Source organism: Denticeps clupeoides, chromosome 13 (assembly GCF_900700375.1).
Source record: "Denticeps clupeoides chromosome 13, fDenClu1.1, whole genome shotgun sequence".
NCBI lineage: Eukaryota > Metazoa > Chordata > Actinopteri > Clupeiformes > Denticipitidae > Denticeps > Denticeps clupeoides.
The window spans coordinates 1,936,878-1,950,478 of record NC_041719.1 but is presented as its reverse complement, the minus strand read 5'-3'; the positions used below and the strand labels follow the sequence as shown (position 1 = coordinate 1,950,478).

At 47.2% G+C, this 13,601-nt stretch overlaps 1 protein-coding gene across 2 annotated transcripts in view; it reads left to right on the top strand.

Moving 5' to 3' along the window:
• lrfn1 (leucine rich repeat and fibronectin type III domain containing 1) overlaps positions 1-13,601 on the top strand; it is a 66,978-nt gene that overhangs the window by 22,523 nt on the left and 30,854 nt on the right. For both annotated transcript variants that reach the window (XM_029001664.1, XM_029001665.1), the window contains exon 2: positions 11,975-12,028. The gene's annotated coding sequence lies outside the window, so the exon portion shown is untranslated. The remainder of the gene's footprint in view (positions 1-11,974; positions 12,029-13,601) is intronic.

Here is a 13,601-nt window from a genome sequence, read left to right as displayed (position 1 = left end):
CTTATGTCATTCCACCAGGTGAACAGTTCGGCTCTTCTATATTTGACCAAATTTCCGACAGTGGTAGCTGAAGGTTCAGAGAGGATGGTAACCAAAGGATGGCAGAGTGTTGAGATACAGAAAAAAGGCAGAAGATTTTTGGTCGAATGGGGAGTGAAGGAGACCTAAAGTTCAAACACAGGGTCATGTGGCTATCATTCCGAAACGTATGAGGCTTCGCTCTACGAATTTCTGCTTTTTTCAGATCTTATTTTTATTCTGTGCTGGTTCTATTGAGGACGTCTGTCCTGAGGATCTGTAGTTCTGCTCAGATTTTATAGTCTGCAGCCTTTCTAATGACATGAATCAATACTATAAAAAAAAATTGCATACCACAACCATCAATAATAACCAACACCATAGCAACCACCTTTTTCTACCACTAAACCTCTGTTTTACTGAACAGTATCACACCGTGAAGCCCCCATCTTTGCTCCGTAATCAGCACGGTTTCCTGATTGCTGCTGATGGCCTGAGATGCACGAAGCTTGATGGTGGTGAGGCTGGCGCCAGGTCTGGGATGGAGGCTCCGGCCTGTCTGCTTCTGGGAGCAGGAGAACGGGTTCCTTCTCTTGTCTGAAGCATCAGTCCTGGTCCACCACCCCAGAGAATGCTGACAGCAGCAGCACTGTCTCTGCAGCTCATCACACCGTATCTTCTCCCACCTCCACCCCTTGGGCAGGTTATTTTGCGACCGACTGCAGGTTCACGTTGACACATCCTATCCGATCTGTTGTCCTGCGTCCATCGTGATTGGACAGGCCTGTGTCACATCCCTGCATTCCACTGGGGACATGAGTGGCATTTTGGGTAAATGGTTTTGCCGTTGGAGACTGAAAGTGGCTCTGCAGGAGATGGGTTCCAGTTCTATGCACTGTGAAGGTCAAGCATCTTACGCTTGACTCTGCTTGGTCTCCTAGCCTACCCTGCAGTGGCCTAGGGGGTATGGAAGTATGGTTTGAGTATGGACTCAAAAGGTTGTTGGTTCAAATCCTGAACTGGTAAGGTGCCACTGAGGTCCCCTTGATGAAGGTTCAATCCTCACACACTGCTCCCCGGGCGCCTGCTCACTGAGGGTGATGGTTAAATGCAGAGGACACATTCCGTTGTGTCACCATGTGCTGTGCTTGCTGTTTATCACAATGACATTCACTTCACTTTCACTTTACTATACGTAGAACCTGGCCTGACCTTCACTCGGCAGGGTGAGATGTTTGCAAGAATTCATGATGCTCTAAATGAAGGATCTGAATGTTATAATACCACCAGGTCCAATAAAGAAGACCAGAATAGTGTGCAGTGAGTCTGATTTCTCTTCTCGTTCATCAGATCGTGGTGAATAATTGGAGTCTGAATGATCGTCTATCGCACTGACAAAAATATCAATAGGGCTCTATGTTGTGATTCTCCAACACATTATTAATAAGATGGAGTCTAGTATAGAGACTAAAATGGTTTTGTTAATTACTTGTTGGCAATTATGTGTGCTTTGGCAGCATAAACAAGTTGGTACTGAAGGTAATTTTTTGTAATGTGATAATGTTTTATATGCATTGTTTCTTAGTGTAGCATTTTATTGTTTAGTTATGAAGATATTATAATTATATTGTAGTCAACTGATTCTCATGATTACCAGCACGGCGTGACTCTTCTCTCTCGGAGGTATTTGTTGAAGCTGCATTCTGATTTTCAGTATTTACCATGCTCAGTTATGAGAAACAGTGGGATGAATGCTGCTTTTATTTCATTCTTTTCATCAGATTTTGGTGAATTGTCTTATTGAGGCTTGTTCTGCAAATGAACAAGGGACGGCCACCGACTCTGGGCAGAATCAATAGCAGAGTGCAGGCAGGTTGTGCATTAAATGTGATTAAACGCTACAAGGCTATGACTTACATCTCATATAATGAACAAGACCAGATGTGTCACGAAAAATTACATATTCTCATATAAAACAAGGTCTCAGTTTCATATGGAGGATTAGTTTCATCTGCATTAGTCACGCATGCAATTATCTGTCACTTATTTATTTAAAAAGTGGCTTCATTTTGGTTGCCGTTAGAATGAGAAAAGCTCACAACTGCATAGCTATTAAAGTCCCTCCAGTGCAAGCCCAGGCGACTGAGCACCAAGCTGCTGTGATTAAGAAGCAGAACTCATCCACATGCACTTCCTTGGATATCCCGACTGTGTGGGCAATTGTTGATTCTAATTACCGCAGAACTGTTGACTGTGAAGGTGCATTCATCTCGCACCGTGCCTAAATCCTGCTCTGGGGACCTGCAGCACATTCCCCGGCTCGCTCTGCCCCCAACCACATGGCTTTTGGCTGCCAGTGTGGCTGATTGAATGGCGTTCCCGTTTCACCTAATCGGGGCTTTGTTATTGAGCGGCTAAACCGAGTGTTTCAGACGCGTCCTGATATTCTGCGCTGCCGTTTACCCGCAGATGAATGACCTGCTTCATTATAAATTTCTCCAGGTGGAGTCATGATTCATAAGGTGTCTCGACACCTCCAAATGCAAACAGGGACTTATATATCATTACACAGATGGTTAAAGTGGCATCTGCCTTTTAATATGCATGAACATGAAAATTACTGTAAAAAACACTTAATTTATTGTGCCATGAAACCACTCTCAAAGAACACAGTCACCCATGAAAAAGATGTCCTAATTAATGAGTCAATGTAAAAAGTGCCACTTAAAGAAATAAACTGAAGTGATTGTCATTGTGATACACACCAGCACAGCACACGGTGCACACAGTGAAATGTGTCCTCTGCATTTAACCATCACTCTTAGTGAGCAGTGGGTAGCCATGACAGGCGCCTGGGGAGCAGTGTGTGGGGACACTGCTTTGCTCGGTGGCACCTTGCTGTCTTGGGATTCGAACCGGCAACCTTCAGATTACGGGGCCCCTTCCTCAATCGCCAGGCCACCACTGCCCCCTGGCATCACAGTCAAACGTACACAAAAATGACCACGTGTGACAAACAGGGACCTGCAGAGGCTTTCACCACCAGGTCGGCCACGTCGTATTCAGAGGGCTTGTGACGAAAATGTCATTTGCAGGCCAGCAGTAATCAGTGAGGGATTCCGACCTCCTGCACTGTGTAAATGCTTGCCATGCTTGTTCTAAGGACCTGTCCTTTTTAGAGAAAAGTGTCCTCGTGTGGCCATTTACCCTGCTGTATTCATGGTGAAGTGTGCCACGCTGCTCCCCCGAATCGAGATCCGCTTCCAGAGAAAATCCTGTGGACCGACGCCCTAATGAGAACAAAGGGCGCGAGCGAGATGGTGCTTTGTAATTCCGCATCTCATGCATTTCTTATAAACTGCCTCATTGCTGTGCATTGAGGGAAACACATACATTTCACAGGAGCTCTTTTAATTAACTGCTCCACGGGCCGGCGTGCCGAGAACAAAACCGGAATATGGGTCGATTGTCCTGAGCGAAGGCGGGAACAACAGGAAGCGGCGGAGAAAAGCGTATCTGCTCCTTTCCTAACGGCCTGTAACCGATGTTCTTAATCATTTAATCCAGCCAATATCAAAGGGACCTTTCTGCTCAAACCCCAGCAATGTGTTTTAATTCAGATAAGGGGTTCTGCAGTGGCTCAACCGGTCCGGGATTGTTCCTGATCGTTCCTGATATTTTCCATTAAAACTAGGACTTTTATTCTTTAAGGGACTTCTAAAGTGCTCAATGTGTTGAACAGAACGGGCCTTTGTGCTGTAAACGGCACAGATAAAGAATTAATAATAATACTTTAGAAGCTGCACAGTAATGGAAAATTCCTCCAGCGTGGCACAATGTGCCTGGAATTAATGGAATTTTTGGAAATGTTCTGAAGGAACCCAGCGGGTCGAAAGATGTGTAATCAGGGACGGTGATCCAGCACCGCTAACCAGTATAGCCTCACTATAGCTGAAGACATGCAGCGTGCTCTACGTGTGAAATCCGCTCTGCTCGGGTATTTTATTCTGTTTAGGTGCATTAGCTATTTGCATTAATTGTAATGGAATCGGATTGCAGAAAAAAAAAATTTGGTCCTGATCCTGTTCTACTCAGGCGGCCTGTTTTTGCAGATGTCATCTTCTCCAGGCGGGCGGCGTGTTGTCTTAAGACTCGTAATCCCCTCCAATCTGAGTAAAAAATGCCAGTGGTGGAGGGAGAGGAGGAGGTCCTGATCAGGCTCCGCCTCATCATCACTCCGGGGTCGAGGATGAGGAGCAGCCATATTGCCATAAGGTGGCGTTACAGTGCGATGCTCGTCAGGCTGGCGTTAGGCTGTCACTGCGCTGCACCCGCAGACCATCCGGCCTCCGCACTGCTGAGCTCCACTTCCTCTTCCGTACCAATTCCTGGCTCCGTTCATCCCGCCCCTGCGGATGCGAATTGAAATACGGGCCGACAAGGCGGATCAGCAGACAGTAACGCGCCAGGCGGCCGGGTCAGAGCCCGTCTCACAGCCCAAAATACCCGTCAAAGCAGCGGCTTTCATGGTTCTGCACGCCTAGGAACAAAGCCCACACCTCCTGGACTTGACATTAGCAAAGTGCTGCGGTGACATAAGTGGGATGTAGCCGGGAGATAGGAGCGGAGGAGAAGAAACGCTGCGCTGAAATAATCCATCCCTGGTGGACGTTCTTGTCTGACGATTATTTATGCGGTGCCTGCAAATGTGCTGAGCAGAAGAGAGAATAAAAATAGGAGCGTGGTCATCAAAAGCTGCAGCCTCACGGGCGGCGAGAGGCGGGGGGGGGGCTGATTACCAGCAGATCATGTGACTCGCCCAGATACAGGACAACTTTGATCATCCGGTCGCCATGCGCACAGGAACACGCGAGAGAGACGGGCGAAGAGAACCTGCGCTGCACTGCACCAACAATAACAATTACTATTCATAAAATGGTTCAAAACAATTCACTCCTTTAACCATCAATTTTACTTGATCGATCATTTTTAAGAACCTAGAAAGAGAAGCAGCTCAGTTCAGAAAAATGCTTTTTACATCCTTCAGCCTGTGGACTTTTTTTGTCTGGGACAAAAATGGAGTCCTGCTGGTGTCTGTGAAGTGAGATTACATGGTAAACGAATGATGAACATGAATGTGTATGTTGATGAAAAATAAGCGACACAGAATACAGAATATGATATTATTATTATTATATATATTTGCTGTATTTTACCGCAAAGTTGGGACTTTTTACAGCACCTCTACCTGGTGATCAACCGATAAAGCAAACGAATGAAAACAGAGATCATAAATCAATATTTCATTTTCACGGTCCTAAATTCATTCTTAATGCTCAGCCTGCAGGTGGATTTATCAGTTCTAGTTCTGGGGAACCCAGGCTGCCATATTTCTCATCAATAAACACATTACTGCGTGCTCACTTAAATAATGCCCAAAATAAATCATGCCCACATACAGACACACACACACACACACACACACACACACACACACACACACACACACACACACACACAGACAGACAAGTTAATGGCAAAACAAGAGTGAGTAATTGGAGCACTTACTGGTGCATAAATGTAATATCTGTCTTGAAATTCCATATTGCACTTAAGATGCACATAATCAGAGCTAATTAAAATAATTAATTTATGAAAACCTCAGCTTCATTTTCATAAACTGCATAAAACAGCTAATTTCTATCTCACATCTCTTCATTTGGTGAAAATATCATCTTTCTGGGTGTATCTGTATGTGTGTGTGTGTTATCCGTGGACTCTCAGCATCGATTCTGCTAATGGGTGAGGAGGAGGAAAATGCCTGTCGAAAATGATTATTTTAAACTATTACACCGACTTTGCATCAACTTTACACTCCAAATGAATTCACCAAGTTATTTTTTAATTGTTCTGTCGCAGGCCGCAAAGGGTCACGTGTTGGTGTTGCCTACGTAGTAGCATGTTGCGCGTGTCGCGCAAAGTTGCAGAGAGCAATGTAGTAGCACCTCGCACAAAGCGGCAGAGAGCAATGTAGTAGCACCTCGCACAAAGTGAGGAAAGGCAGCAGAGAGCAAGTTAGTAACTCATCGTGCAAAGTGGCAGAGAGCAAAGTAGTAGCAACTCGCACAAAGCGTCCGAGAGCAACGTAGTAGCTCCTTGCACAAAGTGAGGAAAGACAGCAGAGAGGAACGTAGTAACTCCTGGCATGAAGCGTCCGAGAGCAGCGTAGTAACTACTTGCACAAAGTGAGGAAAGGCAGCAGAGAGGAACGTAGTAACTATTCGCGCAAAGCATCTGAGAGCAACGTAGTAGCTCCATGCACAAAGGGAGGAAAGGCAACAGAGAGGAACGTAGTAACTACTCGCGCAAAGCGTCCGAGAGCAACGTAATAACTACTTGCACAAAGTGAGGAAAGGCAGCAGAGAGGAACGTAGTAACTCCTGGCAAGAAGCGTCCGAGAGCAGCGTAGTACACAAAGCGGCAGAGAGCAACCTAGTAACTCCTTGCACAAAGTGAGGAAAGGCAGCAGAGAGGAACGTAGTAACTACTCGCGCAAAACGTCCGAGAGCAGCGTAGTAGCTCCTTGCACAAAGTGAGGAAAGGTAGCAGAGAGGAACGTAGTAACTCCTGGCACGAAGTGTCCGAGAGCAACGTAGTAACTACTTGCACAAAGTGAGGAAAGGCAGCAGAGAGGAACGCAGTAACTACTCGCGCAAAGTGTCCGAGAGCAGCGTAGTAACTACTTGCACGAAGGGAGGAAAGGCAGCACAGAGGAACGTAGTAGCTCCTTGCACAAAGTGAGGAAAGGTAGCAGAGAGGAACGTAGTAACTACTCGCGCAAAGTGTCCGAGAGCAGCGTAGTAACTACTTGCACAAAGGGAGGAAAGGCAGCAGAGAGGAACGTAGTAGCTCCTTGCACAAAGTGAGGAAAGGTAGCAGAGAGGAACGTAGTAACTACTCGCGCAAAGTGTCCGAGAGCAACGTAGTAGCTCCTTGCACAAAGTGAGGAAAGGCAGCAGAGAGGAACGTAGTAGCACCTTGCACAAAGCGTCCGAGAGCAGCGTAGTAACTACTTGCACAAAGTGAGGAAAGGCAGCAGAGAGGAACGTAGTAGAACCTTGCACAAAGCGTCCGAGAGCAGCGTAGTAACTACTTGCACAAAGTGAGGAAAGGCAGCAGAGAGGAACGTAGTAACTACTCGCGCAAAACATCCGAGAGCAGCGTAGTAGCTCCTTGCACAAAGTAAGGAAAGGCAGCAGAGAGGAATGCAGTAACTACTCGCGCAAAGTGTCCGAGAGCAGCGTAGTAACTACTTGCACAAAGTGAGGAAAGGCAGCAGAGAGGAACGTAGTAACTACTCGCGCAAAACATCCGAGAGCAGCGTAGTAGCTCCTTGCACAAAGTATGGAAAGGCAGCAGAGAGGAACGCAGTAACTACTCGCGCAAAGTGTCCGAGAGCAGCGTAGTAACTACTTGCACAAAGTGAGGAAAGGCAGCAGAGAGGAACGTAGTAACTACTCGCGCAAAGTGTCAGAGAGCAACGTATTAACTACTTGCACAAAGGGAGGAAAGGCAGCAGAGAGGAACGTAGTAACTACTCGCGCAAAGTGTCAGAGAGCAACGTATTAACTACTTGCACAAAGGGAGGAAAGGCAGCAGAGGGCAACGTAGCAACTACTCGCGCAAAGTGTCAGAGAGCAACGTATTAACTACTTGCACAAAGGGAGGAAAGGCAGCAGAGAGCAGCGTAGTAGCTCCTTGCACAAAGTAAGGAAAGGCAGCAGAGAGGAACGCAGTAACTACTCGCGCAAAGTGTCCGAGAGCAGCGTAGTAACTACTTGCACAAAGGGAGGAAAGGCAGCAGAGAGGAACGTAGTAACTACTCGCGCAAAGTGTCAGAGAGCAACGTATTAACTACTTGCACAAAGGGAGGAAAGGCAGCAGAGAGGAACGTAGTAACTACTCGCGCAAAGTGTCAGAGAGCAACGTATTAACTACTTGCACAAAGGGAGGAGAGGCAGCAGAGAGGAACGTAGTAACTCCTCTTGCAAACGGTTCATATCCCTTTAAAACTAAGATCAGTTTAGCTTTGCAGCCCAGTAAAAGTAAACTCATGCAGGATTGAACACATCGTCAACCTTCACAGAACGCATGTGGACGACATGCAAAGTCAGGTTTTGTGGCTTCATTGGGGGAGTGTTTTCAGGCTTTTATGACGGAGTGTCTTTCTGGAGAGTGGTCAGCCCAGGAGTCAACCCAGATGGTGGCCACAACCCATACTACCACAGTTCCATCATGTGGACACTCTGTCATGTCCAGACAGCTTCGTACCATGGATGGAGATTCAGAGTTTGTCATGATCCCAGACATTCCCAGTCAGTCGTTGTAAGAGGGCTGTATGAGGGCTCACATGCGGCATTAATATTTATTAAATCCCAGAGTCCAGTTGAGTCCCATGAAGACCATCATAAATAAATAAATACAGGCTATATACATAAAAAATAATAGCACTTATTAGTTAAAATTATTATTATTTGAAAGGTTTGTGGTGCCATTTACACTACTCAGAATAAGTTAGGGATATTGTGAGAGACTTAGTGGATGTCATACATAAGGTGTTTGTTTCACTTCAGACATTTTTAAGATATGGAGGCAATTGTATTGGGGTGATAGACACGCCTTTTTTGTGTTTCCTATGTAATGGTCTCATTGTGTACAGGTGGGCCATATATTGGGGCCAATACAAAGAGACAACCTTTCTCAATGTGGCGTCAATTTTAACATTCTGTGGGTATAATATCCTTAACTTATTGTGAGTAGTGTATTTGGATGGACTTGGCATATTGGTTTTAGCTTGAGCCCAACAGGAACATCCGCAAGTGAGCAGCGGCCTGTCAGGGGTGATTAATTTAATGAGATCGCTATCTGCCGGCTGACTGCCATCTCCGGGCTCCACATGTGCCACCCTGACTGCTGCCAGCGCTGCCGCTTCCAGGGGGAAGTCTCTGAGAGGGCAGAAACGGCACCAAAGCAAACACTGACAATGAACCTGAAATTAGTATTATTTAAAAAAGAACCTCCGGGGCCGCTGATTTCACGACTGGCAGCAGAATCTCACACCGCAGATTCAGACCATCATTCTTTTCCCGGCAGGGTCTAATAAGAGTAACATTTTCTAAGTCCCCTGACCTGTGAGTGCAGGTCACGGCCACTTGGGTGTCTGGCCTCTCTGGACGTTCCTCGCCTGCCGCAGCCTGCCGTGTCATGTAGGGAGAAGCCACATGTCCCGGGCGGGGCTGCCGCTGATGGGTTTGCCTAATTACTGCTGCATCTTGCTTGTCTACTTCTGTTATGGAGCCACTCATGTGAGGAAAATGGAAAGGGACAAAACAATGTAGAAATTAAAGGCCTTTTCTGAGGATGCCACATGCATATTTCATGTCTAATTCTGGAGAAACTCCTGAAGGAGAGCCCTGCAAAAAGCAATATGATTCGTAATTGCTGTTCATTAGACTGAGTCACTGTTTATGAAATGCACTTCAAGCATTTTTAATAACTGCCTATCTGTCATAATATGCTGCCGAAATATTTATCATATAATCTATTATCGAACAGAGGATTCAGGAATAAAACATGTTATTGACTGGCGTCGCTAGATACGGGGTTCTACGCAGTTCTGACATGGTGATAGGCTGTTCTGCACTTACATTTACCAGACGCCCTTATCCAGAGCAACTAGTAGTTACAGGGACTGTCCCCCCTGGAGAAACTCAGGGTTAAGTGTCTTGCTCAGGGACACGATGGTAGTAAGTGGGGTTTGAACCTGGGTCTTCTGGTCCATAGGCCATAGTGTGTTACCCACTAGGCTACTACCACCCAGTTGAACAGCCACTAAAAGTGAACAGAGAATCCAGGTCTGTTAATATCTGGAAAAGCTGCTAATAATGCTGTTGGGGTTTGTCTCCAGCTGATGACTCCGTTATTAGCAGAAATCGCTCGGTTCTGCTCCATCTCCATCCTCACAGAAAGCAGCATCCATACCCAGAACCATCGTGCTGCCGGCCCATCAGTAAACAAATTTGCGGGTGAGACGGAATTGGCTTTCGGCGCGGGCAGGATATATGAGGGTAATTAGATTGCCGCATTTGGCGCCGGAGCCCTTCGGGGCCCCGATTGGACGCATGCGATGGCAGGGAGCCCATCCTGGGCACATGCTACTTCACCAGGAAAAACAAACAGCGGCGCTGCCTGCAAAACAGAGCAGGGTATTAATTGCAGGCTGCTAATGAGTGCGTGGTTCGCTGGAACGGGATGTTTTTGCAGCCCCTGTCAGTTTGTAATATTCCGTTTGAGCCATTTCCTGTTTGTTTCCCGTCGCTTCTGGTTTTCTGTTACAAACATCAGAGATTCAGAAGCAGAATTCAGTAGGGTAGAAAAGCAAGGTACAGATCAGCACCCTGCAGAAAAAAAAGCTGCTGAACACCAGCAAGTTTAACATGCTGCTGGTTTCCATCTCCTCCACTCAGTGGAGAAATAATTCCGTTCTGCTTGAGCATTTTCTGGGTCGTGTCCATGACTGACCATGCTGAACATAGAAGAGTTGGAATTAAGGTCCTTACAGATCTAAACAAGTCCTGTTTATTGTCAAAGTGCCCATACTGACGTGGATCCGCATGAAGACCTAAACTGGTCTGACATGTTTGTCAAAGTTGGTTTTATCTGTCATGACCAGTGTGAAACTGAACATTAACCAGGCCAAACTAGCTGGTCCACCAGATAAACCTCCTCAGTTGAGGATTGGAGATTTAGGACGACCTTGTCTTGCTGAAGGCTTTAATTCGGATTCGGATCATCATGGACGGAGAAGCTGCTTCAGCGTGAGCAGCTTGTTTTAGCGGATTTAATCAGACGTGTCAGGATGGATGCGGCAGATTCAGGATGAATTGGTCACAGACCCCGGTGTAATATGGCAGGGGGGTGATAAGCACCCAGTCGAGATGCTAATCAAGATGGCTGCTGCAGACGGAGGGGAATAGCTGTGATGCTTCTGTAATCACAGTCCTGGAGTGATAGGACCATTTAAATTAATCCATTCTTTCAAATCTCACAAATTAATCATCTGTCTGTGCTGGTTGTGAAGTTAGGTGTGAGTTTAAAAGACAGAAATGACCCAGAATAAATTTTTTTTATTTTAGGACGCTGCTTTGTTATTTGATACTTACCAAGTTTGTGTGGTCATGTACTCTGTAGAAGGTGGGTTTGAGTTCTGATGTGTGTGGTCATGTAGTGGGTGGGTGTGAGTTCTGATGCGTGTGGTGGTGTAGTGGATGGGTGTGGTTGTGTAGCGGGTGGGTGTAAGTTCTGTTGGGTGTGATTGTGTAGTGGGTGGGTGTGGTTGTGTAGCGGGTGGGTGTAAATTCTGTTGGGTGTAGTGGTGTAGCAGATGGGTGTGGTCGTCTAGACGGTGGGTGTGGCCATATAGCCGGTGGGTGTTGTGGTGTAGCAGGTGGGTGTGGTCATATAGCCGGTGGGTGTAGTGGTTTAACAGGTGGGTGTGGTTGTGTAAGCGGTGGGTGTAGTTGTGTAGCAGGTGGGTGTGGTTGTGTAGCCGGTGGGTGTAGTCGTGTAGCAGGTGGGTGTGGTTGTGTAACAGGTGAGTGTGGTCGTGTAGATGGTGGGTGTGGTTGTGTAGCCGGTGGGTGTGGTCGTGTAGCCAGTGGGTGTAGTCGTGTAGCAGGTGGGTGTGGTTGTGTAACAGGTGAGTGTGGTCATGTAGATGGTGGGTGTGGTTGTGTAGCCGGTGGGTGTGGTTGTGTAGCCAGTGGGTGTGGTCGTGTATACGGTGGGTGTGGTCATATAGCCAGTGGGTGTGGTCGTGTAGATGGTGGGTGTGGTCGTATAGACGGTGGGTGTGTTAATGTTCCGTTTTTAACCCGAATCTGTTCTCTTTTTGCAGGTTGTTTTCTGCTTCATTTAGACTCGCGGGTGAAGGAGAAAACGGCGGATCCTGGTAAGATGACGCAGCTCCAGCCGCTGATGTTCTGCTTGGGTCGACACGTTCCCTCGCTTTCTGCCCCAGTTATGGCTCCTGCTAGAACCTGTCTACCCCTGGACTGGCTTGGATGGGGGTGGATCGGTTACACATCATACAACACGTCACACTATTAACAAGCACCACGGAAACCATTTCCGGCCTTTGAAAGTGGCGCGTAGGAACGTTCCGTCAAAAAAAAAACCCCGTAAAGGACGCTAATGAGCGTCTGATTTGCTGAACAGTGATGAACAACTGATCCCCGGTTCGAGTAATGACCGTGTAAACAGCAAACTGCACATATTGGATTCGATATGAGCAAATCCGTCGGTCCTGCACAGACTATTGGTTCTGCGGCGTGAGTCATCGCTGATATTCACCACGAAGGGAACCCGCACACGCCCTCGCTCGCTTTACTGCCGTCGGTCCCTGCAACAGACGTTATCTGTGCTGCAGGATCAGGGCCGTATGTGTTCCCAGCATCCTCCGCTCCTGAGGATGCTGAGTTCTTGTTGTCCCCCGGGGTAGACCCCGCCTCTCTGATCAAGGGATCTCGCGCAGGAACGCGGAACGTTCTCTCTGATGGACTGATAAAGCTGGGAGTGGGGAGGCGCGTCCCTCTCAGAAACGTGTTCAGGACACACACACACACACACACACAGTGCCTGATAGATAAAAAGCGCAGCTGAGCATTAATCCGGTTCTCCGGAGAACTCGCGGGGAGCGGTGCTTCAGAACAGCCCGATGACATCCTGCATCCATAAATAGGACGCTGGGTAGATGAGTATCAGGAAGAGGAGCCGCTATCGATCACAGCCTCGCTTTCGCTCGGGATTAGCACCAGTGATCCCCCCCACCTTCGTTCTTTCTTCTGCAGGCTCCGCCCCGAGCCCTTCATCTGCTGTGTGAGGAGCACCTCTCCTTCCCCGTGACTCCAAATGGGATTCTGGAGAAACGCGATTGTTTCGGATTCATCCGCCATTCACGTGGTGAGCGGTCGGGCCTGTGGAGGTTCTGATCCTGCGTGGGCTGGGTTTATAGCGGCTTTATGTTGAAGAACATCTTTCAGCTTCTTTTATTGAGCTCTTATCATACGCTCCACAAATCACACCCTTAAACCCCGCTCGCCTTTTTAAACGATCCGCCGTTAATATCGCTCCCCGCGACGCGTTTAGTGTTATGACTGCTGGAGGGCATCAAGCGTCCATTCAATCACATCAGCATTATTTACCTGCCATTAGGACCATTATCTCCTGAAGCTGAGCTTCTCACCTTGTTAATTCTGGTTCATCGTCTAGCCAGGGGTCTGCAGGTTCTCCGCTTTTCAAGTGGAACACTGTTTGATGTGACCATCATACCATCAGCAGCATTTTTCCTGGAAAAGAACCTTGTCCAGGTTGTTCTGGTCAAGCTCTCTGAGATCTCCGAGTCTCCAACTCAAACTTTCAACATAAAAATGAACGTGGCAGCTTGGCTTGGTTCCATCAGGAGAACAATTAAGAACCACTGACTCAGTCCATCATAAACAAATAAAGTAAAGTGTAGTGATTGT